General features: G+C 36.8%; 1 protein-coding gene across 1 annotated transcript in view; it reads left to right on the forward strand.

The window, feature by feature from the left end:
* The first annotated feature begins 2118 nt into the window (after positions 1-2118).
* The window catches only part of TMEM248 (transmembrane protein 248), a 35259-nt gene continuing 13025 nt past the window's right edge, over positions 2119-24352 (forward strand). Inside the window, exon 1 of the mRNA XM_039849590.1 lies at positions 2119-2153. The gene's annotated coding sequence lies outside the window, so the exon portion shown is untranslated. The remainder of the gene's footprint in view (positions 2154-24352) is intronic.

Below are 24352 nucleotides of genomic sequence, written 5' to 3' on the forward strand. Positions count from 1 at the left end.
CTCCCCAATCTTTAAACTAAATTGGATGTTATAATGTGATTTCTTAATGAACTTTTAATGTTCATTTAATTTTGTCATTGCTCATGATTTGTTTTCTTAAATATCTTTTGTTAATTGAGCTATAATTGGCATAATGTAGTTTAGGTGTACAGTATGATTTGATGTTTGTATATATAGCAAAATGATCATCCTAGTAAGTCTAGTTAACAGCCATCATCACATATAGTTACAGTTTTTTAAAATTAAATTTATTGGATTTAATTAAATTTATTGGTTAAATTTATTAACCAATTTATTTGGTTAATAACATTATATTACTTTCATGTGTACAATTTTATAATACCTCATCTGTATATTGCATTGTGTGCTCACCACCCCAAGTCTGGTCTCCTTCCATCACCGTATACTTGACTCCCTTTACCCTCTTCCTCTCACCCCTCTTCCTCTCCAGTAACCGCCCTTTTGTCTTCGTGAGTTCGTTTGTTCTGTTTGGTTGTTTGTTGCTTTCTGTTTTATATCCCACATATGAGTGAAATCATTTGGGTTTTGTCCTCTTCTGTCTGACTTATTCGCTTAGCTTGATACTCTCAAGATCCATCCATGTTGTCATGAATGGCAGTATTTCATCTATTCTTGTGGCTTAGTAATATTCCATTGCATATATGTAGCACATCTTTATCCATTCATCCATCAAAGGACACTTAGGTTGTTTCCATGTCTTAGCTATCATGAATAATGCTGCAATAAACATTGGGGGTATGTATATCTTTACAAATAAATATCAATTTCAGGGGGTAGACATCCAGAAGAGGGATTGCTGGGTCATCTGATAGCTCCAGTCAATTTTTTTGAGGAACTTCCACACTATATTCCATAGACTTCACCATTTTACATTCCCACCAGCAGTGCATGAGTTTCTTTTTCTCCACATCCTCCCAACACTTGTTTCTTCGTAGTGATAATAGGCATTCTAATAGGTGTGAGGTGGTATCTCATTGAGGCTTTGATTAGCATTTCCCTTACAGCTAGTGAAGTTCAGCATCTTTTTATATATTTTTGGGCTTTGTATGTCTTCTTAGGGAAAGTGTCTGTTCAGGTCCTCTGTCCATTTTTTAATTAAATTGTTAATTAAAAAATTGAGTTCTTTATGTATTTTGGATGTGTTGTTTGCAAATTATCTTCTCCCATTTAGTTGCTTGCCTTTTTGTTTTGTTAATGGCTTTTTTTCTGTGTAGAAGCTTTTTAGTTTAATATAGTCCCATTCATTTTTGCTTTTACTTCCTTGTCTTTGGGGTCAAATTTATAAAATCCTCTCTGAAACCAATGTCCATTGGTTTAGTGCCTCTGTTTTCTTCTACGTATTTTATTGTTTCAGGTCTTATATTTGATCTATTTTGAGTTAATTTTGTTGTGTTATTGCAGTCTAATTGACTGTTTAGAGTCCTTCTCTACAACATGTCATTTTAAAATTAAAAAAAATAATAAAAAGCTTTTTTTTCTACCAGTAGCATACTGTTTTGATTATTGTAGCTTTGTAGTATAATTTGAAGTCAGGGAGTGTGATGTGAGGATTTCCTGTAGCCATTTTTACTTTTATTTCCTGGTAGCTATTTGTCTGCATTGTTTCTTTTCCCTGTGTTTCTGTCTGTTATTTTAGTTTAGTGGAATTCTATGATTTTTTCCCTCTGTCTCTTTTATTTTATTTTATGTGTCCCAGTTCTGGAGTTCCCCCCCACCCCCCATATGTACTGTTTCATATATATAGTAGTTCTTTTTCTCCTGATTGCATCTTCATCCTCCAGTGCAAGTTCAGTCCTTTTCCTTTCTCCCTTTTACTATTTGTTGTCACAGATTATTCCCTTTTTTGCTGTGAGTTCGTTTCTACACCGCAGTAGCTATTGTCTTTTTTTAAAAAAGTTTTTACCTTTAACCTTTATGCTATATTTCAGTGTTTAATAACCCTATTCTGAACAAGGGTTGCAATTTCCTGCTTCTGTCACTCAGCTCACTCATAGTTTTGTATCCTTTTGCCTTTTTGTTTCAGGTAGAAGATCACCCTTCAATATTTCTTGTAATGCAGGTCTTGTGATGGTAAATTCCCTCAGCTTTTGTATGTCTGGAAAAGCCTTTATTTTATCCTTCATATCTAAAGGGTAAGTTTGCTGGATATGTTATTCTTGGCTGCTGATTTTTTCTTTCAGTAATTTGAACATTTGATTTCACTGTCTCCTAGCTTGTAGGATTCCTGCTAAAAAATCTGATGATAATCTAATGGGTTTTCCTTTATAGGTTACCATTTTCCTTGACTGCCTCGAGAATTCTTTCTGTCATTAATTCTTGACAGTTTTCATATAATGTGCCTTGGAGAAGGCCTTTTTGGATTGAGATAATTAGGTCTTCTGTTAGCTTCTTGGATTCGAGGATCCACTTCTTTCCGTAAACTTGAGAAATTCTCATTGATTATTTGTTTGACCAGGTTCTCTCTTCCCTTCTCCTTCCTTTCGCTTTCTGGTATATCTGTAATTCTTATATTGCTCTTTCTGATGGAGTCAGATAGTTCTCATTTAATTTTTTCTTTTTTTTTTTTACTCTTAATTCTCTCTTCCACCTGAGTCATTTCTGTATTTCTATCTTCTCTGTCACTAATTTTTTCTTCTATTTGATCTTCTCTGTTTCCTTAGTTTGCTACTTCATTCTTCATCTCATTTATTTAGTTCATCTTTATCTCTTCAGCTCCAAAATTTGTTTGGTTCTTTTTTTTTTATAGTTTCAGACTTTTTGTTGAAGTACTCCATTTGTTCGTTAATTTTATTTCTGAGTTCATTGAATTGCTTTCCTGACTTGTGCCTTGTCGAGTTTTTTCAGAACTTCAGTCTTGAATCTCTTATTTAAATCCGTCTTCTATGTTTTAAGTTTATTTTCTGGAGTTTTTTCCTTTTCTTTCTAAGTTCTCTTGTTACCTTGGTTATTCATTGTACTTAATGAATTATTTATCTGCCTGGGCATTTGTGGGAATGAGATCTGCTTTTTAAAAAGTATTTGACACTTCAGTGTTTAGGAGGTTGATATGTAGAGGTGTATCTTTTGTTTTCCAGTACGTGGCGGAGAAGCACAAGTTTTTATTTTCTCTTGCCTGCACTGCTGGGGCTTCTGGGATTTCTCTGGGACAGTGGTGCCTCCACCGTCGAAAATGCCCCATATTCTCTGAGAAGGTGGGCATCCTCTTTAGGACCAGGTTGCCTCGATCTCAGGGCACTACTTTTGTGGATTGGAAGTGGTAGGCTGTGGGTCTCCTGGCTGTATGTTTCCAGCACTGCCTTCCTGTAGCCAGAAACTGCTAGCAGAGCTGCTGTGTCGGATGAGTTGAACCAGCTGCCTCTACCACACTGGGGTTGCACTGGGTCCGGGATGGGGGGTGGAAGCAGTAACCAAGCCTGAGGTTCTGTTCTGTCTTGTGGGTTTAGCTGCAACAAGCGCACAGACTGTTTATGTTGAATTTTTTTTTTTTTTTTTTTTTTTTTGTCTTTCAAGCAAATCTATTCAGGTGAGGATTTTACTGGGACAGGAGGTCACAGAGGGATGGAGTATACACCTCTGGTCTGCCAAATCCTTTGCTCTGGTACTGCTGGGCTGCAGAGGTTAAAATGCAGGCGTGATGCTTTTTTTTTTTTTTTTTTTATACCACTTATATGCCTCTGATCCTGGTCCCATCCTCAATGTGTGCCAGCCACCTAGGCCTGATTGCTGTCTCTGTCCCTCTGGTTTGCCCAGTACAGGTTTCAGCCCAACTCTTTACTGCTATCATATCACCTGGGGCCACTTCCAGCATGGGACTTCTGTCTCTGCCCTTCTTTTCCCAGGCCATCTCTGCTCTTTGCTTAGATCACCTTCAGATGTCTCAATGCTTGGATCTCTCAGATGTGTTTGTGTTGAGTTGGGAATCCTTTGTTGAAGTATAGCTGTCCAACCTGTTGTAACTTCAAGGGGAGAGACTTGGAGGTCCTCTCTAGCCGTAATGCTGTTGATGTCCCCAATTTTTTTTTCTTATGGTAACTTTTAAGATCTCTTTATTAAATATCTGCTAATTAAATTTCAAGTCATTAAATTTTGATATGGGGATACTTTTGGTTTTTAAAATGGTCAGCAATTAAAAAGAAAACTAAAAACCAAAGAGATAAAAAGTCTGAGTTTTGAAAATAAGTCTGGTTACAGACATGTAATTATATTAGCCCATGTTATTCCTTTCCTTTTTGTCCTTATTCGAGTGCCAATGTTGCCTAAAATGCATGTCTAGCAACTAAAACTATACTTTCTGTTGTAATTTCTCTTTTGATCATTTAAACTTGTTTTTGAGTTATTGTGAAAGTCTCTTCTGCACTATGAATTGTTTTATATGAAGAAACAAGAAGGCATTGGCCGAAGATTCCACTCTTTGCTTTATACTCTAATTGATGAGATGCTGGGATAGGAGTTCCCTTGCTAAAGAGATGGACAATAAGTTAACCATTTTAAACTTCAGAAGGTCAATGTTAATTGTACTTTTATTGAAATCAATGACTAAAATACACTATGTATCCGTGACATGTGACTGTTTGTTTTCAACTCGGCTTTGACTGGAAACCTACTTATCAACCCTGGCATTGTGATTGATGGCACATCTTTTGGGGTCAGATGAATTAAGTCAGAGTCTGTCTCTGCTTAGCCTCTTTTGACTTAGTTTCCTCTTCTGTAAAATTAGGATAGTATTGTCTAACTAGCAGTATTGTGAGGATTAAAAATTATAATGTATGTAAAGCACTTGGCATGGTGCCTTGGCACATGGCACATTTTAAATGGTAGCTATTAAAAATGATACTCTCACTCCTTAGCCCTTTGTAATCTGGTTTCTGCCTTTATCACCCTAATGGAAATGGTTTTCTTTACATCACTCTTGATGTCTTATTTGCAAAACTGTAAGGATACTTTTTAGTTTTTATCTCATTTGATGGGATTGAGTATTCAAACTCATAACATTTATTGCGAGGCAGTTGAGCACTTAATGGTTAATGCATGGGCTCTTGAGGCTAACTGAATTTGAATCCAGTTAGCTAACTTTCTTAAGCCTTAATTTCCTCATCTGTAAAATGCAGATGCTATGAGGATCATATAAAATATGTGCACAACTCTTAGAACAGTGCACCTCACTCACAAAAAAGTGAGCAATAATATTAGATATTATTGTGAAGCATCTTCTCAGTGCCAGGCACTGCCTGATTAGGGGAAATGCAAAAGCAGCATCATGGCAATGAGATACAACCTCAGCTGGCTACACTTGGAGTTCATTTTGGTTGAATAAGGCATTGTCAGTGGGGATGGAGTGGGGGCTGCTCTTGAGAGCCATTTAAGAGGTGGGGACCACAGGACTGGAAATTGTTAGGTTGTAGGAGAATGGGAGGGTCAGGAATAACTGGCAAGGATCATCACTGGGTACAAGGCTGTGTCTTTCATTATGAGGAAGACCTGATTTGGCAACTTTTGATAAGTTTTGGCATTGTTGATTCAAGGTGCCTGCAGCTCATCTAAGTAGAGAGCTCCAGTAGGTGAATGTTAGCATCCGGAGTGAGGAGATATGTAAAACTGGCAGGAAGCTGTAAATGAGTGTGTCTACCTTGAGCAGAGGCTCAAGGGAACCACCAACTTTTAAAGAAGAGTGAGAAGGAAGGTGTGGCTAGATAAATGAAATGAAAGGAGAGCCAGGCGAGTGAGGTCCCAGAAGTCAGAAGAGGGTGTGACCCTAAATGTTAAATGTGAGTTGTTAAAGGTCAGGTAAGGATTGAAACTCAGACTTTGCTTTAGAATCTGAGACTTTCCTGGAGACCTTGAAGTTTTCCTTTGTCTTTGCTATTTATTAGCCCCTCTGAGGGTCTGTTATGTCTACACTTGCTGCTTGGTGAGGGGGAGGGAAAATGGTTTATATACAGTGCTCTGGTTAGCTGGGTCCTTGCACAGGGTTTCTTTAACACTAGCAAGTGTGCACATCTTTGCTTTGTCTTGAATAATCTGGCATATTACTGATTAGTGTTCTTTATTAGGCTCAGGGTTTGCAACCCTCAGCCTTAAAGCCCTTCAAATATTTCAAATATTACAGAATATTTAAGAAATGCTACTTTCATTTTTATGTTCAAAATAGGCCTCTCTCCCACATCTAGGTGAGTTCCTGTCATTCTCTCTCAGCACAAGATCAGTATATTTCCTGAAGTGGGATATAGAGCAGGATTGCCTCTCCCATCCTCCTCTCTCTCTCATTCTCCCTGTAGTATCCTCCACCCTCAACTGCCAGCCTCTGCAAAACTTTGAAAAGGGTATGACTTTATAGGTAAGCTTTTAAGGAATTTCCCATTTAGCTTAAGGTTGAAAATCTAGTTTAAGATGAATGGTGGTTTTGTTGTTTGTGTCAAGTGAACCTTTTGGTCTGGGTCATAGGTAGTGGTTTAGTGTGTCTTGAATAAAAGCAAGTCAGAGACTATTTAGAAAATATTATCTGAGAATATGGAATCCCTATCCAGTCCAAAGATTCTAATTTTGAACTTGGACAAGTAGCCATGTGGTATAAAATACGTGGACTTTGGAGAGAGAGAGAGAGATTGTGAAAGGACTCACGTATCTGGCATAATGAATGTTAATTTACTTTCTAATAAAATATTATAATCAAGTTGCAAAATTACATATTTCTGCCCTCACTAGTCCCTTGTAGAAATATGTTTGTTTCCTCTATTTTCCTCTATTTTCTTGACCCCACTATCTCTTGTCTTTTTCATTTGAACTAGTTGTGATCACCTGTTGCCTCAGTGTATCTTCTTATCATTTGATTTCCCAGAGTATGATTTCAGAGGTCACCAGTGATCTTGCCCAATGGAGAATTATGCAGAGCTCAGTTTCTCTGAGTACTTTTTGAAGGCTCAGAGATCGTCTTACTCTTAATGCTTGTTGACGTCTCAGCAGCACTTGGCCAGTACCTCTTTCTTCTTAAAACTCTTTCCCTCTGCCTTGCAGGACACCTCACCATCCTGGACATCCTTTTGACTCACAGTCATTTCTCCCCTGACGTTCTCTCCCCTAGCCTCTCAACCTCTACCCTAGTGGAGGAGCCCACACTTGTCTGGAGAACTTCTGTACACCGCCTGCCTCAGGAGCACACAGTACTTGTTACTGAATTGTCTGGAGGAGCCTAGTCTAAATGTTCTTTCTCATTTTATTCTTGGTGTCTCACAGACTCCTCTAAGTATAAATCATTGCAAGTTAAGCTTTGACTTACTTTAGTGCCAGGTCATATTAGAGGACTGTCCTGTTTTCCTTCCTTCCTTTCATTCCTTTCGTTCCTTTCGTTCCTTTCCTTCCTTTCCTTCCTTTCCTTCCTTCCATCGCATTTAAGTTCTTTTCTTTTCTACATATCACCTTTACTAATGAAGAACATGAATGGAATTAATGTTCTTTTATTTTGGCCACAAGACCAGTGGGATCAATTGAAAAATATTTATATTTATAAATTTTATTGTTAGAAATTATTACAAAGGTGATACATATTCATGATAGAAGTTAAAAAAAACCAGAAAGATCCACGTAATCTCACCAGTTAGAGATAACCAGCACTGTTCACATTCGAAGGTATGTTGTCTTTTTTCCCCCACGTGGTTGCTTGTACACATACACTCTCATAGTTTAAAAAACCTGAAATAGCCTCATTCTGTGTATGTTGTTTTAAGTCCTGTGTTTTTAATGGCTACATAGGTTTCTACCAAGAGTATATCATACTTTAACCATAGTCCGCTATTGTTGAATATCTAGTTTTCCATTTTTTTACTATTTTAAACACTCCTGATATAAATATTGTAGTAGTTAAATCTCTGTTTTCAGCAGTAGGCATTTTCTCAGGTGAAATTCTTAGAACTACAGCCACAGAGGTGAAAGTGTGCTATGTTTTCATGCTATTGATATGTGTGGCCAAGTTGGTCTCCAGAAAGTTTGTAACAGCCCCCCCTTGTAAGTAACTCATGTCTTCCCTGAACTTGGACACCATCCTCTCTCGTCAACATCTCCCACCAGAGTGATACATTTGTTAAAATTGATGAACCTACATTGACACGTAATTATCACCTAATATAAATATAGTTTATATTAGGGTTCACTCTCGACATTGTGTATTCGAGGGGTTTGGCAAATGTATAATGACATGTGTCTACCACTGTAATATCATAGACTATTTTCACTCACCTAAAAGACCTCTATGCTCAAAAGTCCTCTGTGCTTCCCTTGTTCATCTCTCTGTCTCCCTTGCGATCTCTGGCAACCACTGATCTTTTTACTGTCCTAATAGTTTTGCCTTTTCCAGAATGTCAAATACGTTCTGCAGTCACACAGTATGAAGCCTTTTCAGATTGGCATCTTTCACTTAGTTATATGTATGTAAGGTCCCCCCATGCCTTTTCATGGCTTGATAGCATTTCTTTTTAGTACCGAATATTTGTCTGAATGTACCACAGTTTACCCACTCACCTGCTGAAAGGTGTCTTGTTGCTTCAAATTTGTGGCGATTATGAATAAAGCTGCTGTAAACATCCATGTGGAGATTTTTATGTGGACATAAGTTTTAAACTCCTTCGGAGTGCAATTGCTGGGTCATATGGTAAAAGGATGTTTCATGTTGTGAGAAACTGCCAAACTCTTCCAACATGGCTGTACCCTTTTACATTCCTACCAGCAATGAATGAGAGTTCTTGTTGCCCCACATCATTGCCAATATTATTAGTGTTCTGGGTTTTGTATATTCTGATACAGGTGTAGTGGTATCTCATTGTTTAACTTGCATTTCCTGATGGTGTTTAATATGGAACATCTTTTCATATGTTTATTTGCCATCTATATATCTTCTTTGTTGAGGTGTTAAGATCTTTGGCTAATTTTTTAATCCTGCTATGTTTTTTATTATTGAGTTTTAAGAGTTCTTCATATATTTAGGATAACAGTCCTTTACCAGATATGTCTTTTGCAAGTATTTTCATCCAGTCTCTCCTGTCTTCTCATTTTCTTAATAAAATCTTTTTAAAATTTTTTATTTTTCAATTATAGTTGACATTCAATGTTATATTAGTTTCAAGTATACAACAGTGATTAGACATTTATATATCTTACGAGTGGTCACTCTGATAAGTCTAGTGCCCATCTGACACCACGCATAGTTATTACAATATTACCGTCTATATTTCCTATGCTGCGCTTTACATCCCTGTGACATAACCGGCAATTTGTATATCTTAATCCCTTTCCCTTTTCACCCACTCTACCAACTCCCTCGCATCTGGCAACTTTCAGTTTGGTCTCCGTATCGATGAGTTTGTTTCTGTTTTATTTGTTCATTTATTTTGTTTTTTGGACTCCACATATAAGTAAAATCATGGTGTTTGTCTTTCTCTGTCTGACTTACTTCACTTGGCACAGTACTCTCTAGGTTCATCCAATTTGTCTCATATGACAAGATTTCATTCTTATTATGGCTGTGTAATATTCCATTGTATGTGTGTATCACATATTCTTTATCCATTGTCTGTTGATGGATATCTATGTTGCTTCCATATCTTGGCTATTGTAAATAATGCTGCAATGAACACAGGGGCGCGTATGTCTTTTTGAATTAGCGTTTTGGATTTCTTCAGATAAGTATCCAGAAGTGGAATTGCTGGGTCATATGGTAGTTCAATTTTTAATTTTTTGAAGCACCTCCACAGAGTTTTCCACAGTGACTGCACCAATTTGCAATCCCACCAACAATGCATGATGGTTTCCTTTTCTCCTCATCTTTGCCAGCATTTGTTCGTTGATTTATCGATGATAGCCATTCTGCCAGGGGTGAGGTAATAGCTCACTGTGGTTTTTATTTGCATTTCCCTGATGATTAGTGATGTTGAGCATCTTTTCATATGTCTATTGGCTATCTCAATGTTCTCTTTAAAGAAGTGTCTATTCAGGTCCTCTGCTCATTTTTAAATTGGATTTTTTTTGGTATTAAGTTGTTTGAGTTCCTTATATATTTTGGATATTAGCTCCTTATTGTATTTATCATTGATGAATATCTCCTCCTAGTCAGTAGGTTGCCTTTCGTTTTAGTGATGGTTTCCTTTGCTGAGCAAAAACTCTTTAGTTTGATGTTGTCCCATTTTTTTTTTCTTTTGTTTCCCTTGCCCAGGGAGCTATATCAGCAAAAATATTACTAAGAACAATGTCATAGAGTTTACTGCCTATATTTTCTTCTAGGAGTTTTATGGTTTCAGGTCTTATATTTAAGTCTTTAATCCATTTTGTTTGCTCTTATATATGATGTAAGAAAGTAATCCAATTTTATTTTTTTACATGTTTCTGTCCAATTTTCTCACCACCACTTTTGAAGAGACTGTCTTTACCCCTATTGTATAGTCTTTCCTTCTTTGTTGTAGATTAATTGACCATATAGGCATCAGTTTATTTCTGAGCTCTCTGTTCTGATCCATTGATCTATGTGACTATTTTTATGCTAGTACCATGCTGTTTTGATTACTATAGGCTTGTAATACAGTTTGATATCAGGTAGCATGATACTTCCAATGTTCTTCTTAAGATCGTTTTGGTTATTTGGGGTCTTTGTGGTTCTATAAAAATTTTAGGATTATTTGTCCTAGTTCTGTGAATAATGCCATTGGTATTTTGATAGGGATTGCATTGAATCTGTAGATTACTTTGGGTAGTATGGACATTTTAATGATGTTAACTCTTCCTGTCCATGAGCATGGATTATCCTTGCATTTATTTGCATCTTCTTCAATATCTTCAATGTGTTACAGTTTTCTGAGTATAGATCTTTTATCTACTTGATTAAATTTACTTCTAGGTATTTTATTCTTTTTAATGACATCGTAAGTGGTATTGTATTCTTAATTTCTCTTTCTGATAGTTTGTTATTGGCATATAAAAATACAACTAATTTATGAATGTTAATTTTGTACTCTACTGAATTTATTTATTAGTTCTAATAGTTTTTTTGGTGGATCATGTCATCTGTAAATAACGAGTTTTACTTCTTCCTTTCCAATTTAGATGCCTTTTATTTCTTGTCTGATTATTGTGGCTAGAACTTGCAATACTATGTTGAATAAAAGTGGTAAAAGTGGACATCCTTGTCTTGTTCCTCATCTTTAAGATAAAGCTTTTAGCTTTTCACCATGGAGTACGATGTTAGCTATGGATTTGTCATATATGGCTTTTCTTACATTGATGCACGTTCCTTTTTATCCCACTTTCCTGAGAGTTTTTTTTTTTTTATCATAAACGGCTGTTGGATTTTATCAAATGCCTTTCCTGCATCTATTGATTTAATCATGTGATTTTTATCCTTTATATTGTTTATGTAGTGTATCACATTAATTAAATTTGCAATTGAACCAGCTTTGCCTCCAGAGATAAATCCCACTAGTTCATGATGTGTGATCTTTTTTAATGTATTGCTGAATTCAGTTTGCTAATAGTTTGTTGAGGATTTTTGCATGTATGTTTATCAGGGATGTAGGCCTACAATTTTTAAAATTTTTTGTGGTGTCTTTGGTGTTGGTATCAGGGTAACGCTGGCCTCGTAAAATATGTTTGCAAGCCTTCCCTACTCTACAATTTTTTGCAATAGTTTGAGAAAGATAGGTATTAATTCTTCCTTGAATGTTTGGTAAACTTCACCTGTGAAGCCATCTGGTCTTGCTTTGTTGGAAGTTTTGTGGTTACTGATTTGATTTTGTTAGCAGTTATTAGTCTGTTCAGATTTTCTGTTTTTTCTGTTTCATCTTGGAAGATTGTGTGTTTCTAGGAATTTATCCATTTCTTCCAGATTGCCCAACTTGTTGACGTAAATATTCATACAAGTTCTTTATAATCCTTTGTATTTCTGTGATACAATTGTCACCTCCACTTTCATTTGCGGTTTTGTTTATTTGGGTACTTTCTCTTTTTTCTTTGATGAGTCTGTTAAAGGTTTATCAATTTTGTTTATCTTTTTAAAGAACCAGCTCTTGGTTTTATTGATCCTTTCTGTTGCGTTTTTAGACTATTTCATTTGTTTCCTCTCTGGTCTTTATTATTTACTTACTTATACTTAATTTGGACTTTGTTGTTCTTTTTCTGGTTTCTTTAGGTGTAAGGTTTGATTGTTTGAATTTTTTGTTTGTTTCTTCAGGTAGGCTGTATTGCTATGAATTTCTCTCTTAGAAATGCTTTGGCTGTGTCCCATAGATTTTTGGATTGTTGTGTTTTCATGTTTATTTATCTCAAGATATCTTTAGATTTCTTCCTTGATCTCATTGTTAACTCATTCATTGTTTAGTAGTCTGTTATTTAGCCTCCAAGTGTTTGTGTGGTTTTCAGTTTTCTTTTTGTAAATGACTTTCAAGTTTCATATCATTTTAATTGGAGAAGATGCTTGATGTGATTTCGGCCTTATTATTATTATTTATATTGAGACTTATTTGTGGCCTGACTGTGGTTCTCTCCTGGAAAATGTTCCATGTACATTTGAGAAAATGTATATTCTGCTGCTTTGGGGTGAAATATCCTAAAAATATCGACTGAGTCCACCTGATCTAATGTGCCATTTAAGGCCACTGTTTCCGTGTTGATTTTCTCTTCGGATGATCTATCCATTGCTGTCAGTGGGGTGTTAAAATATCTTACTTTGAATGTATTATTGTTGATCTCTCCCTCTATGTTTTTCAGTATTTGCTTTATATATTTAGATGCTCTTACATTGGGTGCATAGGCAACTACTAGAGTGCTGTCCTTTTGTTGGATTGATCCCTGTATCATTATGAAATGCTCTTCTTTGTCTCTTGTTACAGCCCTTGTTTTAAAGTCTATTTGTGTGATATAAGTATTGCTACTCCAGCTTTTTGTTTCCATTTGCATGAAATATCTTTTTGTCATCCCTTTCAGTCTCTGTGTTTGTGTCTTTCGATCTGAAGTGGGTCCCTTGTAGGCATTATATGTATGGGTCTTGTTTTTTTACCCATTCAGTAACCCTCTGTGTTGAAATGGAGTTTTTAGTCCATTTACATTTAAAGTAATTATTATTAATATGTATGTAGTTATTGCCATTTTATTGTTTTCTGACTGTTTTTCGTTGGTGTTGTTTTTCTCTGTTCCTTATTCTCTTGCTTTCTTTTAAATTGTCAGTTTTCTATAGTGTTGTGTTTAGATTTCTTTCTCTTAATTTCTTGCATATCTCTTGTAAGATTTTTGGTTTGTGGTTACCGTGTGCTTCCTATATACCAAGCTATGTTTACAGCAGTCTATTTTAAGTTGATGTTCAAATAAGTGCAAACACATTCTAAAATCTCTACAATTTTTAGTCATCCCCTCCATGTTTGTATTTTTGTCATTATTTTTTACTTCTTGTGTGTTTCCATTAACTTATGGTTGTACTTATGTATGATCTTCCTAGTTTTGCCTTTTAATCTTTGTATTAGTTTTATAGTCGGTTAATCCACTGCTTTTATTTTCTGTTTGCCTTTGTCAGTGAGGAATTTTTCCTCTTCTATGTTTTCTTATTCATGTTATTTATTTTTTTAAATTTTCTTAAGACTAACATTTTTTGTAATACTGGTTTAGTGGTGATGAATTCCTTTAGCTTTTTCTTGTCTGGGAAACTGTCTCTCCTGCTATTCTAAATGATAGCCTTTCTGAGTAGAGTAATCTTGGTTGTAGGTCCTTGCTTTTCATCACTTTAAATATTTCATGCCAATCCCTTGTAGCTTGCAAAGTTTCTGTTTAGAAATCAGCTTATAGTCTTAAAGGATCTCCGTTGTATGTAACTAACTGCTTTTCTCTTGCTTCTTTTAATTGCTTCTCTGTGTATTTAAGCTTTGGCATTTTAGTAACATGTGTCTTGGTGTGAGCCTCTTTGGGTTCATCTTGTTTGAGACTGCACTTCCTAGACTTGTATGTATATCTTCTTCACCAGGAAGTTTTTCATCATGAATTTTTTTCAAATAGGTTTCCAGTCCCTTGCCTTCTCTCTTCTTCTGGTACCCCTATGATATGAATGTTGGTACACTTGATGTGGTCTCAGAGGCCCCTTAAACTATCCTCATTTTTTTGGATTCTTTTTTCTTTTTGATGTTCCAATTGAGGGTTTCCTATTACCTTATCTCTGATTTAATTGTCACTTCATCTAATGTGCTGTTGAGTCCCTCTCATGTAGCCTTCATTTCAGTTATTGTAGTCTTCATTTCTAACTTTTTTTTTCAGTCTCCATTTTTATGTTTCTTATCTCTTTGTTGAAGGTTTCACTGAGTTCATTTGTTCTTCCTCTGAGTTCATTGAGGATCCTTGTGACCAGATTTTTGAACTCTGCATCTGATGGGCTGCTCTATTTTGTTTAGTTTTGTTTTTTTTTCCCCTGGAGTTTTGCTCTGTTCTTTCATTTGCGACATGTTTGTTTTTTGTTTTTTGTTTGTCTCATTTTACTGACTCTTTGTGTGTTACTATTAGGTAGATCTACTACATCTTCTAGTCTTGCCAAAATTGCTTTTTGTTGTAGGTGTTCTGTGGGCCTTAGTGGCACAGTCTCCCTGGTCACTGGAGCTGGGTGCTCCAGGGGTGTCCCTTGTGTAGGTTGTGCTTACTTTTTTATTGTAATTTAGCCTTGATTGCTGTTGGCGTATCAGTGAGTGGCATTGACCTTCAAGCCGACTGGCTGTGAGGAATAGCTGTGACTACAGCAGATGACCTGTTGTGCGGTTGCTGACTCCACAGAGCAGGATTTGTTTTAGCAGGGCTCTAGTGTCTGCTGAATCTGCCCTTTGGATGTGTCATTTGTCAGTTTGGTTCATTGGTGCTCTGGTGTGGTCTGAGGTTGGTTCCTGGGTGTGTTGGTTCTGAGGATTCTTGGGAGGGACACTTGTGTAGGCCGAGATTAGCTACTGCCTGTGTCTGGCCCCAGGACCACCTGGTAGGAGCTACAAAGTGATCTTTGGTTGGTCGCTGCCTGCAATAGGCTTGGAGACACCTGGGAGAGGCTGGGCTGCAAACTGAGGTGGGCTGCCACAAGTTCCAGGCCTGGGGTCACTTAGCAACAGGCACAGGGCATGCTGAGGCCAGCTGCTGCTCCTCTGAGGTTTGTGAACCTTTGATAGATTTTAGTTAATTTCACAGTGGGAGCTGAGGAAGGCAGCTGGAAGAGGTTCTGTTGTGCATGTAACTGGGGCGGGGCCTCAGGGAATCACCAGAGCAGGGCAAACCGTATTAGCCAGATTAATGGAGAGCTCGGATTTGGCACTCATCTGCACCTACAGTGTTCTTGGGGGAATATGCTCAACAAAAGAACAATGGCAGCTGCCAAGCACTTCCTCCCCAGTGAGAACTGTCCTGACTCCTGCTCCTCCAGCCCACTCTGTAAACCTAGTCAGTTCAGCTCCTCCCTGTATATCTCTGGCTTTTTGAGCTGCTTCCCTGAGCTGGAGCTCCAAGCGAGTGAGTTTGTGAGAGAGATTGTGCGTGGTCCCTTTAAGACTGGCAGTGTCTAGGTTTCCAGCAGCTCACCTCACTCAGCTGCAGTCACTACTGGTTTTCAGAGCCACACGTTATGAGAGCTCCTTCCTGGCACTGGAGTCCTGGGCTGGGAAGCCTTGTGTGGGACTGGGACCCCTTGCTCAGGGAGGATGTACTCAGCTGAGTTCTCCCTCTCATTTTTTAACCACCACAAGAAGATGTGGGGCCTGCCTGTTCTGCATCTCCTCCTGTCTTCCCAATCTCGACATTGGCTTTTTCTTTATATTCTTAGTTATAAGACTTCTGTTTAGCTCTTCTTCAGGTGATTCTTAATGGTAGTTGTTATGTAATTTAGTTGTCGTTTTGACATGGTCGTGGGAGGAAGTGATCACATAGTTTACCTACTCTATCATCTTGACCATAACACCTCTTAATAAATATCTTTTGTAGAGCAGAAAATTCTTAATGAAGTCCAGCTTCTTAATTATTTTTTTCATGGTTGGTGTCTTTTGTGTCTTATCTAAAAAGGCATCGCCAAACTCAAGGTCATATAGGTTTTCTCCTATATTATCTTCTAGGAGTTTTATAGTTTTACATTTTATATTCAAGTTTGTGATCCATTTTGAGTCATTTTTGTGAAGGGTGTAAGGTCTATTTCCATACTGTTTTGTTGTTGTTGTTGTTATTCCCTTGTGGATATCTGATGGTTGAGTACCATTTTTTGAAAAGACTTGTCTTTTGCTTCATGGTATTAACTTTACGCCTTTGTCAAAGATCAGTTGACTATATTTCTGTGGGTCAGTTTCATTGATCTCTTTGTTCTTTTGCCAGCACCACACTGTCTTGTTTGCTGTGGCTTTATAGTTAGTTTTGAGGTCGAGTATAGACAGTCTTCTAACTTTGTTCCTTTTTTTCATTGTTGTCTGTTCTGGTTCTTTTACCTCTCTGTATAAACTTAAGAATAAGTTTGTTGATATCACAAAATAACTTGCTGGGATTTTGATTGGAATTGTCTTGAAAGTCGAGAAGAGCTGACATCTTAACATATTGAGTCTTTCTATCCATTAACATGGAGTATCTCTCCATTCATTTAGTTCTTTGGTTTTATTTATGAGAGTTTTGTAGTTTTCCTTATATAGTTCTTCTACATGTTTCTTAGATTTATACCTAAGTATTTAATTTTGGGGGGGGGTCTTAATATAAATGGTATTGTGTTTTTAATTTTAAATTTAGTTTTTTCCTTGCTGGTATGTCGGAAAACAATTGACTTTTGTATGTTAGCCTTGTATCTTGCAATCTTGCTATAATCACTCACTTTCTAGAATATATTTTAGTCTGTGTTTTAAGGCTGGATTCATTGGATCCACTCATTTAACGAACTGGCATTTTTAAATCACTTATTTTCTGTCTAGATATTGATTGTGCAGAGATTAGTATGACATTATATCTGTCCTTGAGAGGCTTACAACTTGGTTGGGAAGATAAACATATACACAGGCAAATGTAGTAAGGTGTTTCAGTCTCTATGTGAGAAATTTTCACAGAGTACAGTGGAGGGCATAAAAGTGAAAATGGTCACTTTTCCCTGAGGGCTTGGGGAGGAGAAGCAAGGAAAAGTTTCATGGAGGAGATAACCCTTGAGCTAAGTTTTGAAAGAGGGTGGTGAAGTAGTGGGATTTGGGGATGTGGTTAATGAAGGTCAGGAGGACCAGTGAACTCAAAGGCTTGAAGCTAGAATATTTCCTAACGTGTTCTGGCATTACAAGCAGTCAAACTGTTGAAAACGACAAAACCTAGTTTATGGTGAATTGCCATTCTAAGGAGCTTGAACTTTATCCCTTGGTCATTTGGAGCTCTGAGAGAGATAATCAGTCACGTGATTAAATGCACATTTGGAAAAGTCACTTTGACAGCACATAGAGAATGGATTGATTATTTGACAGGTAGTAGAAAGATCCAGTTGAGACTTGTAGTGATAGTTACCAAAAAAAGGATGATGTGAAAAGAAGGGAAAAAAATGGCATAAATGATAGAGGCTCTGTTCATCTCTTTGGCAACCAAATCAAAGTTGTGACAGAAACAAGGAGCGAGCAGCAAGGAAAAATCACCTGGGATCCAGATGAACAAGCCATACAACTAGGGAGAAATCCAGGAAATCACCCTGGAACAGCAGAAGGTAGGACAGGGCAAGGATGCGGGGCTGCCCAGTCTCAAGTGGCTGAGTGAGACAGAGGCTGCAACAACAGCAGACTCCTCTTAAAGGGGCCGCGACCACGAGAGGATTTTCGCTGTGTTGGACCTGCTCGCTCTGAGCATCAGTGCCGATTCGGCTGTGCTCAGGGCGTACCAGGGACTTACAGGGAGACATTATCAGAGTGAGAGCCAAGGCAAGACTCGCTCTATATAGAAGTGCCGGCGGTATCCATTGTTCGCTGTTGAGCCCTCCCCTCTCCCAGTGCGCTGGACACAGCACCGCCATAGCCACGACATCATCAAACTGGATAACAAAGGTCGCTACGCCCAGAGGATCCCTGAAACCCCGCATACCCCAACTCGAGCCCCATCCAAGCCACATCCAGATATATCCTCAGCGAGTCAGATGCTCTTTGCTGAGCAGTGCCTAGACTCACACTGGAAGCAGCTGGCCTCAGTTTCTGGTGTGGCCTTTTGAGGCAACTATAAGCACAGCGTCTATGGATTGCTTGCTGAATCTTAACAGGTGGCCCTGGGGGGATAGAGGCTTGGGCCAAGTTTGGCCTGCAGCTGAACTCATCTCAAGACTGTACCACTGGACACCTTCTTCACAAATCCACACTAATAAGATCTTGAGACCTAGGAGCTTTGCTTAGTCCATAGAAACAGACGCGGAGGCAGCCAAAATGGGAAGACAAAGAAGCAGAAACCATATGAGAGAACAGAACAGAGGTCCAGATATAATGGAGTCAAGTAATCTAACAGATGCAGAGTTCAAAACACTGGTTATAAAGATGCTCAGTGAACTTTTGGTTAAATTCAGTGAGAACTTCAACAAAGAAATAAATGTAAAAATAGAAATGGAAATTATAAAAGGGAACCAGTCTGAAATGAACATATTATCTGAAATGAGAAGTGTGTATTAAATGGAATAAACAAAGGAATAAACAGTGAATAAAGAAAAAGACCAAATGCCCTATCTAGAGGATGGGAAAGCCAAAGACATGCAATCAGAATGGCAAGAGATAAGATGCCAAGACTATAAAAATAATTTAAGGAGCATATGAGACACGTAAGGGTCCAAATATCGGTCTGATCGGCATACCTGAAGAAAATCAAAATGTCGAACAGCTGTTTGAAGAAATAATGATGGAAAACATCCCTAACCTGGTGAAGGAAATAGACATAAAACCCCAGGAAGCTCAGAGAATTCTAAAAATCAGGGATCCAAAGAGGCCCACACCAAGACACATCATAATTAAAACACCAAAGATTAAATATAAAGAAAGAATATTAAAAATAGCAAGAGAAAAACAGATTGTTACCTATAAGGGAATACCTATAAGACTGGCAGCTAATTTCTCAAAAGAAACTATGCAGGATAGAAGGGCAAAAAATATTCGACAAGACGAAGACCCAGGATCTACAACCACGAATAAATTATCCAGCAAAGCTATCATTTAGAGTTAAAGGACAGATAAATAGCTTCCCAGACAAAAATAAGCTAAAGGAATTTATTGCCACCAAGCCAGTATTACAGGAAATGTTGGAGAGATTTCTTTACGAAGAATAAACATGTATTGAAAACAGTAATAAAGAATGGTAACAACTACATTTCTATCAATAAGTGCCTTAAATGGAAAAGAATTAAGTGGCTGAAAGGATAAGAAAACAAGACTACTACATATACTGGCTATAAGAGACCCACTTCAGATTAAAAGAGACACACAGACTTAAAGGAAGGGGATGGAGAAAGATATTACTTTGATGGACCTAGAAGGTATTTAAATCAGAGAAAGATAGACACTATATGATTTTACTTATGTGCAGAATCTAAAGAATAAAAAGAACAAACTTATCAAAAACAGACTCATAATTATGGTGGACAATTTGGTGATGGACAGAGGGGAGGGGATTTGGGGGGCTGGGAGAATAGGGTGAAGGGTTAAAGAAGTACAAATTAGTAGGTGATGGATGGTCACAGGGATGGAGAGCACGGCATAGGGTATGTAGTTAGCATTAATAGTTGGCTAGGTGTAGGGTCAGGGGAGGAAGTGAGCAATTGGGATCGTTTTACAAACTATATAGCTGTCTAACCAATGTATTGGATACTTGAAACTAATTGAAATGAAAAAACTAATAAAACTTAAAAAGATGATGAGAACCTGTACTAAGGGAGTAGCAGAGGGGAGTATGGAAAGGAAGTGGCAGAAGTAAGAAATGTTAAAGGAGCTGAATAATTGACACTTAGTAATTGATTGGATATGGTAGGCAAGGCAGAAGAATGTTTTCCAGAATTCTAGATTGAAATGGAGAATACAGGAGGAAGAGTCAGATTGAGCAGGAAAGCAGGTGACTTGAGTTTTCGACATGTTGAACAGATAGGTATAGAGATATTCAGTAGGCACTTGATTATAAAGGTCTTATGGCTATAGAAACATGTAGAGGGCTGATAAAATGATCAGTCTTTGTCATAGTAACAAGAAAATGGGACAGAGTAGGTGGATCTGAGATATATTTTAGAGAGCCAACAAAGTTTGTTTATGGATTAGGTTGGTGGTCGTGTTGAGGGTAAGGAATGCAGTTAGTATGTGGGAAATTTATATTCTGAAATGTTTACGTTAGAAAAGAAGAATAAAAATATAACATTTCAACCGAAGAAGTCATAAAAACCGAACTGAATACATCCAAAGAGAACAAATGAAGAAAACCATAAAATATATATAGAAATTACTAAAAGGGGAAAACATTATACAGCTACAATCTACAAAACTAAATACTGTTTCTTTGAAAACACAGAAATAATAAAGTTCTGGTAAGACCGATTAAAAAGAGAGAAGGCAAACATACAAATATTTGTAATGGAAAAGAACATAACTACAAGTTACAAATTGAACAAATCAAAAAATAATACTGTGCCAGAAGTCTTGAAAATCAATATAAAATTGGCAGTTTCCTAGGATAATATATCATGTCAAAATTGACTCACTAGATATAAGAAACATAGACTTTTAGTCATTAAAAAACATGAATAAGGAGTTCAGACAACCCATGAAATTACAAAACCAAACACAAACTTGATGGATCTAGATATTTTTTTGGTTAGGGTCTATCAAGCTTCCAACAAATAGAAGTGCATATCTTATCCACATTGTTCTAGAAGATAGATGAGTAAACAAACTCAATGAACTTTATGATACTAGGATAACTTAGTCATACTAGTCAAAGAGTATATACAGTTAAGAAGGAGAGTATGGTAAATGCTTGTAATTTTCTTATCTCATGAATAATTATGGAAATTCAGAATGAAATTTAGCAAACATGAATCAGCAATTTAGTTTTTAAAATATCACACATACTAAGTTTATTCAAGGAATGAAAATGAGTCAACATGAAAAAAATTGACATAGTTCATGTTAACAGATTAAAGGAAAAAACAGATTGTTCAGAGGTTGCAGATAAAGCATTCATTAAAATGCAACACTTTTTTAGTATGAAAATCTTATTGCAAACTTGAAATAAGGTACTTCCTTAATCTAGTATGGGATATCTATCAGAAGCCTTTTGTATGTACCATATTTAATAGTGAAGTATTTGAAGCATTTCTGTTAAAGCCAGGTATGAGGCAAGAATTCCTACTGTTGCCACTTCTGTTCATCATTTCACTGAAGATTCTAGTCAAAGTAGTAAGAAGAAGAAAAAAGAAATGAGAGCTAGAGAGGAAGAAACATGGTTATTGCTTGCAAACAGTGGGCCTGTCCTCAACATCCAAGAGAAGCTACAAACAGGCTAATCACAATTTAAAAGATTTCAGCAAAGTGTCTGGAACCAAGGTTAATATACAAGAGTCTTGCTTTTTTTGAGAACAAATTCAACTTAATTTTTTCCCAGAAAACCACCCAACAATTCTAACACTATTAAACAACTCATCTTTCCCTTATTTACTTAAATGCCACCTTTGCTTATACAGTCAATATTCTTATAAATATATAAACAAATGACTTATATTTACTCATATATTTACTTCTTGTAGTGTCCTTAGTTCCTTCCTGCAGATATGGGCTTCCATCTGGGATCGTATCCCTCCAGCTTGAAGAACTTTTATTCTTTTAATATTTCTTATAGTGTGGATCTGGTGAGGACAAATTCACTTAACATCTGAAAATGTCTATTTTTGTTGAGTTTTGAAGAATATAGTTCTTAAGTATATAATTTTAAATTGATAGTTTTATTTTAAATTTAACTTTTAAAAATGCCTTCCATTCTTTTCTTTCTGATGAGAAGTCAGCTATAATTCTTACTTTCTTTTTTTGCCCTTATTTTGATGTATCCTTTTTCTCTTATTGCTTATAAGATTCTCCTTTTCCTTTTCACTGTGATGTGCCAATAGTGGATTTATTCATTTTTCCTGCTTAGGGTTTGCTAAGCTTGAATATGTGATTAATATCTTTCATCCATTTTGGGAAATTCTCCACCATTATTTCTTGAAGTTTCTTTTGGATCTAAGCATTGCAGAAGTAAGCACTTTCTCCATTTTCCAGACAACTCTCCATGCCACTGTTTACTCAGCAAAAGTATTGTGGAAGAAAATTGCTGTACAGGCAACATTAGCCCCAAAGTTTGGGCTCCTTTGTATTCTACTCCCACTATGCCAAACAACATACAGACCTTAAGAGTTCAGTTGGTTTCTACTTGTCTCAGCAAGCATCAACTGCTGATTGTAGGGTTACTCTTCCACTTGTCTGTGCCACACAGTCTGTTGCTTTCGTATAAAGTAATAGTAGAAAATGTAATTTTTTAGAAGATGCTATCAGTGATAGTTACATAAGTTAGTATATGTTCGAATTAATGTAATGATACATAAAAGAGTTTTAAAAACATTGAAAAAGAAAAGTAGACCCAAATAAATGGAGAGAGATACCGTATTGATAGATTAGGAAACAATGTTGTAAAGATGTAATTTATTCCTCAAATTAATAGTATATTTGGTTCAATTCTATTAAAATTCAACAAGATTTTTCTGGGAACTTTACAGTTGGAACCTAAAATGCATATGCCAGAATAAAGGTCCAGGAATAGCCAAGCAATTTTTAATAAAAGTAAAATGGAACACTTCTTGTAATAGAGAGCAAGATTTAAAAGCAAGGTACTGAGGTATGGTGAGATATATAGAATGATGGAACACAAGAATAGGCCTAGAAACAAACCCATGTATATGGGAGCTTGTTATATGTGAGAGATGGCATTACAAATTCATGATCAGTACAAAACCAAGTTCAATAAATGGCATTGGACAATTGGCCACCTGTATAAAAAAATATTAAACTAGAAACCTACCTGATTATGGACTTCTAAATCAATTCCAAATAGATAAGAAAGTAATAGTAGGAAATAAAACTACAAAACTTGTAGAGGAAAATAATGTAAAAAAAATCTGTATGACATAGAAAGATGGGAAGGAATTCTTAAGTAATATCCAGATACACAACCATAAAAGGAAAAGGCTATTTCTTGATAAATTTAAGATCAAGAACTTAAAACTGTCAGGGAAGTACAAATCAAATCACCGTGAGATAGACCACGTTATACCCACTAGGATGGCTATAATAAAGATAATATCAGGTATTGATGAGGTTGTGGAGAAATTGGAGCACTCTGCACTACTGCCTGTGAGAATGCAAAATTGGGCAATTGCTTTAGAAAATAGTCTGGCAGGTCCTGAAAAGGTTAAACATAGTTATCATATGACCCAGCACTGCCCCCCGCCCCACCACTCCAGGTATATAACCAAGACAAAGGAAAGCATGTCTACACAAAAACTTACATATACAAGTTCACAATGGCTAAAATGTGGAAATTCAAATGTTCATCAACTGATGAATGGATAAACAAAATGTTTATGAATAAATAAAATACTTCTTACAATGGAATATTTTTGGCAATAAGTAGGAATGAAATCCTGACACATGCTACAACATGGATGAACCATGAAAACATGATGCTAAGTGAAAGCAGTCATAAAAGATCACATTATATGATTTCATTTGTTTGAAATGTCCAGAATAGGCAAATCTGTAGAGACAGAAAGTACATTAGTGCTTGCCTGAGAGCTGGGGGAAATAAGAGTTTACTTGCTGGGTAGTGTTGCAGGACACCCGACGGAAGAAATTGTACGCTCACACAACTTCGTTAGAGGAAGGAGAATTTATTGGCCGGCAGAGCGCGTGGGGTTAATAACACCATGCATGAGCTCACTTTGGTTAGATTTATTACAGTTTATATACCTCTGCAGTGTCCATACAAGGAGCATGTGATTCCTTTGTCTCACATGTGCCTCATGACTCAGGTGGGGGAAGGAATTTTCAGACCGCTGGTCTTATAGGTTGTTTGTTTTGTGACATTGGCGTTATCAGCACTTATAGGATTCTCGAACAGAGAGATGGGACATTGAAGCTGTAAGTAGGAAGCAACGCTTATTATGCTAACACCTGCTCAGTGGATTGTAGTCCCAATTGTAACATAAAAAGTAGTTTTATAGTCTTGTTATTCCTACACAGCTACAGAGATAAGAAGGAACATTAGTTGGTTGGCAAGCCATGAATCAATAGATGTGAGCTGGAGAGTG

The sequence above is a fragment of the Pteropus medius genome, unplaced genomic scaffold (assembly GCF_902729225.1).
Source record: "Pteropus medius unplaced genomic scaffold, Ma_sr-lr_union100, whole genome shotgun sequence".
Classification (NCBI taxonomy): domain Eukaryota; kingdom Metazoa; phylum Chordata; class Mammalia; order Chiroptera; family Pteropodidae; genus Pteropus; species Pteropus medius.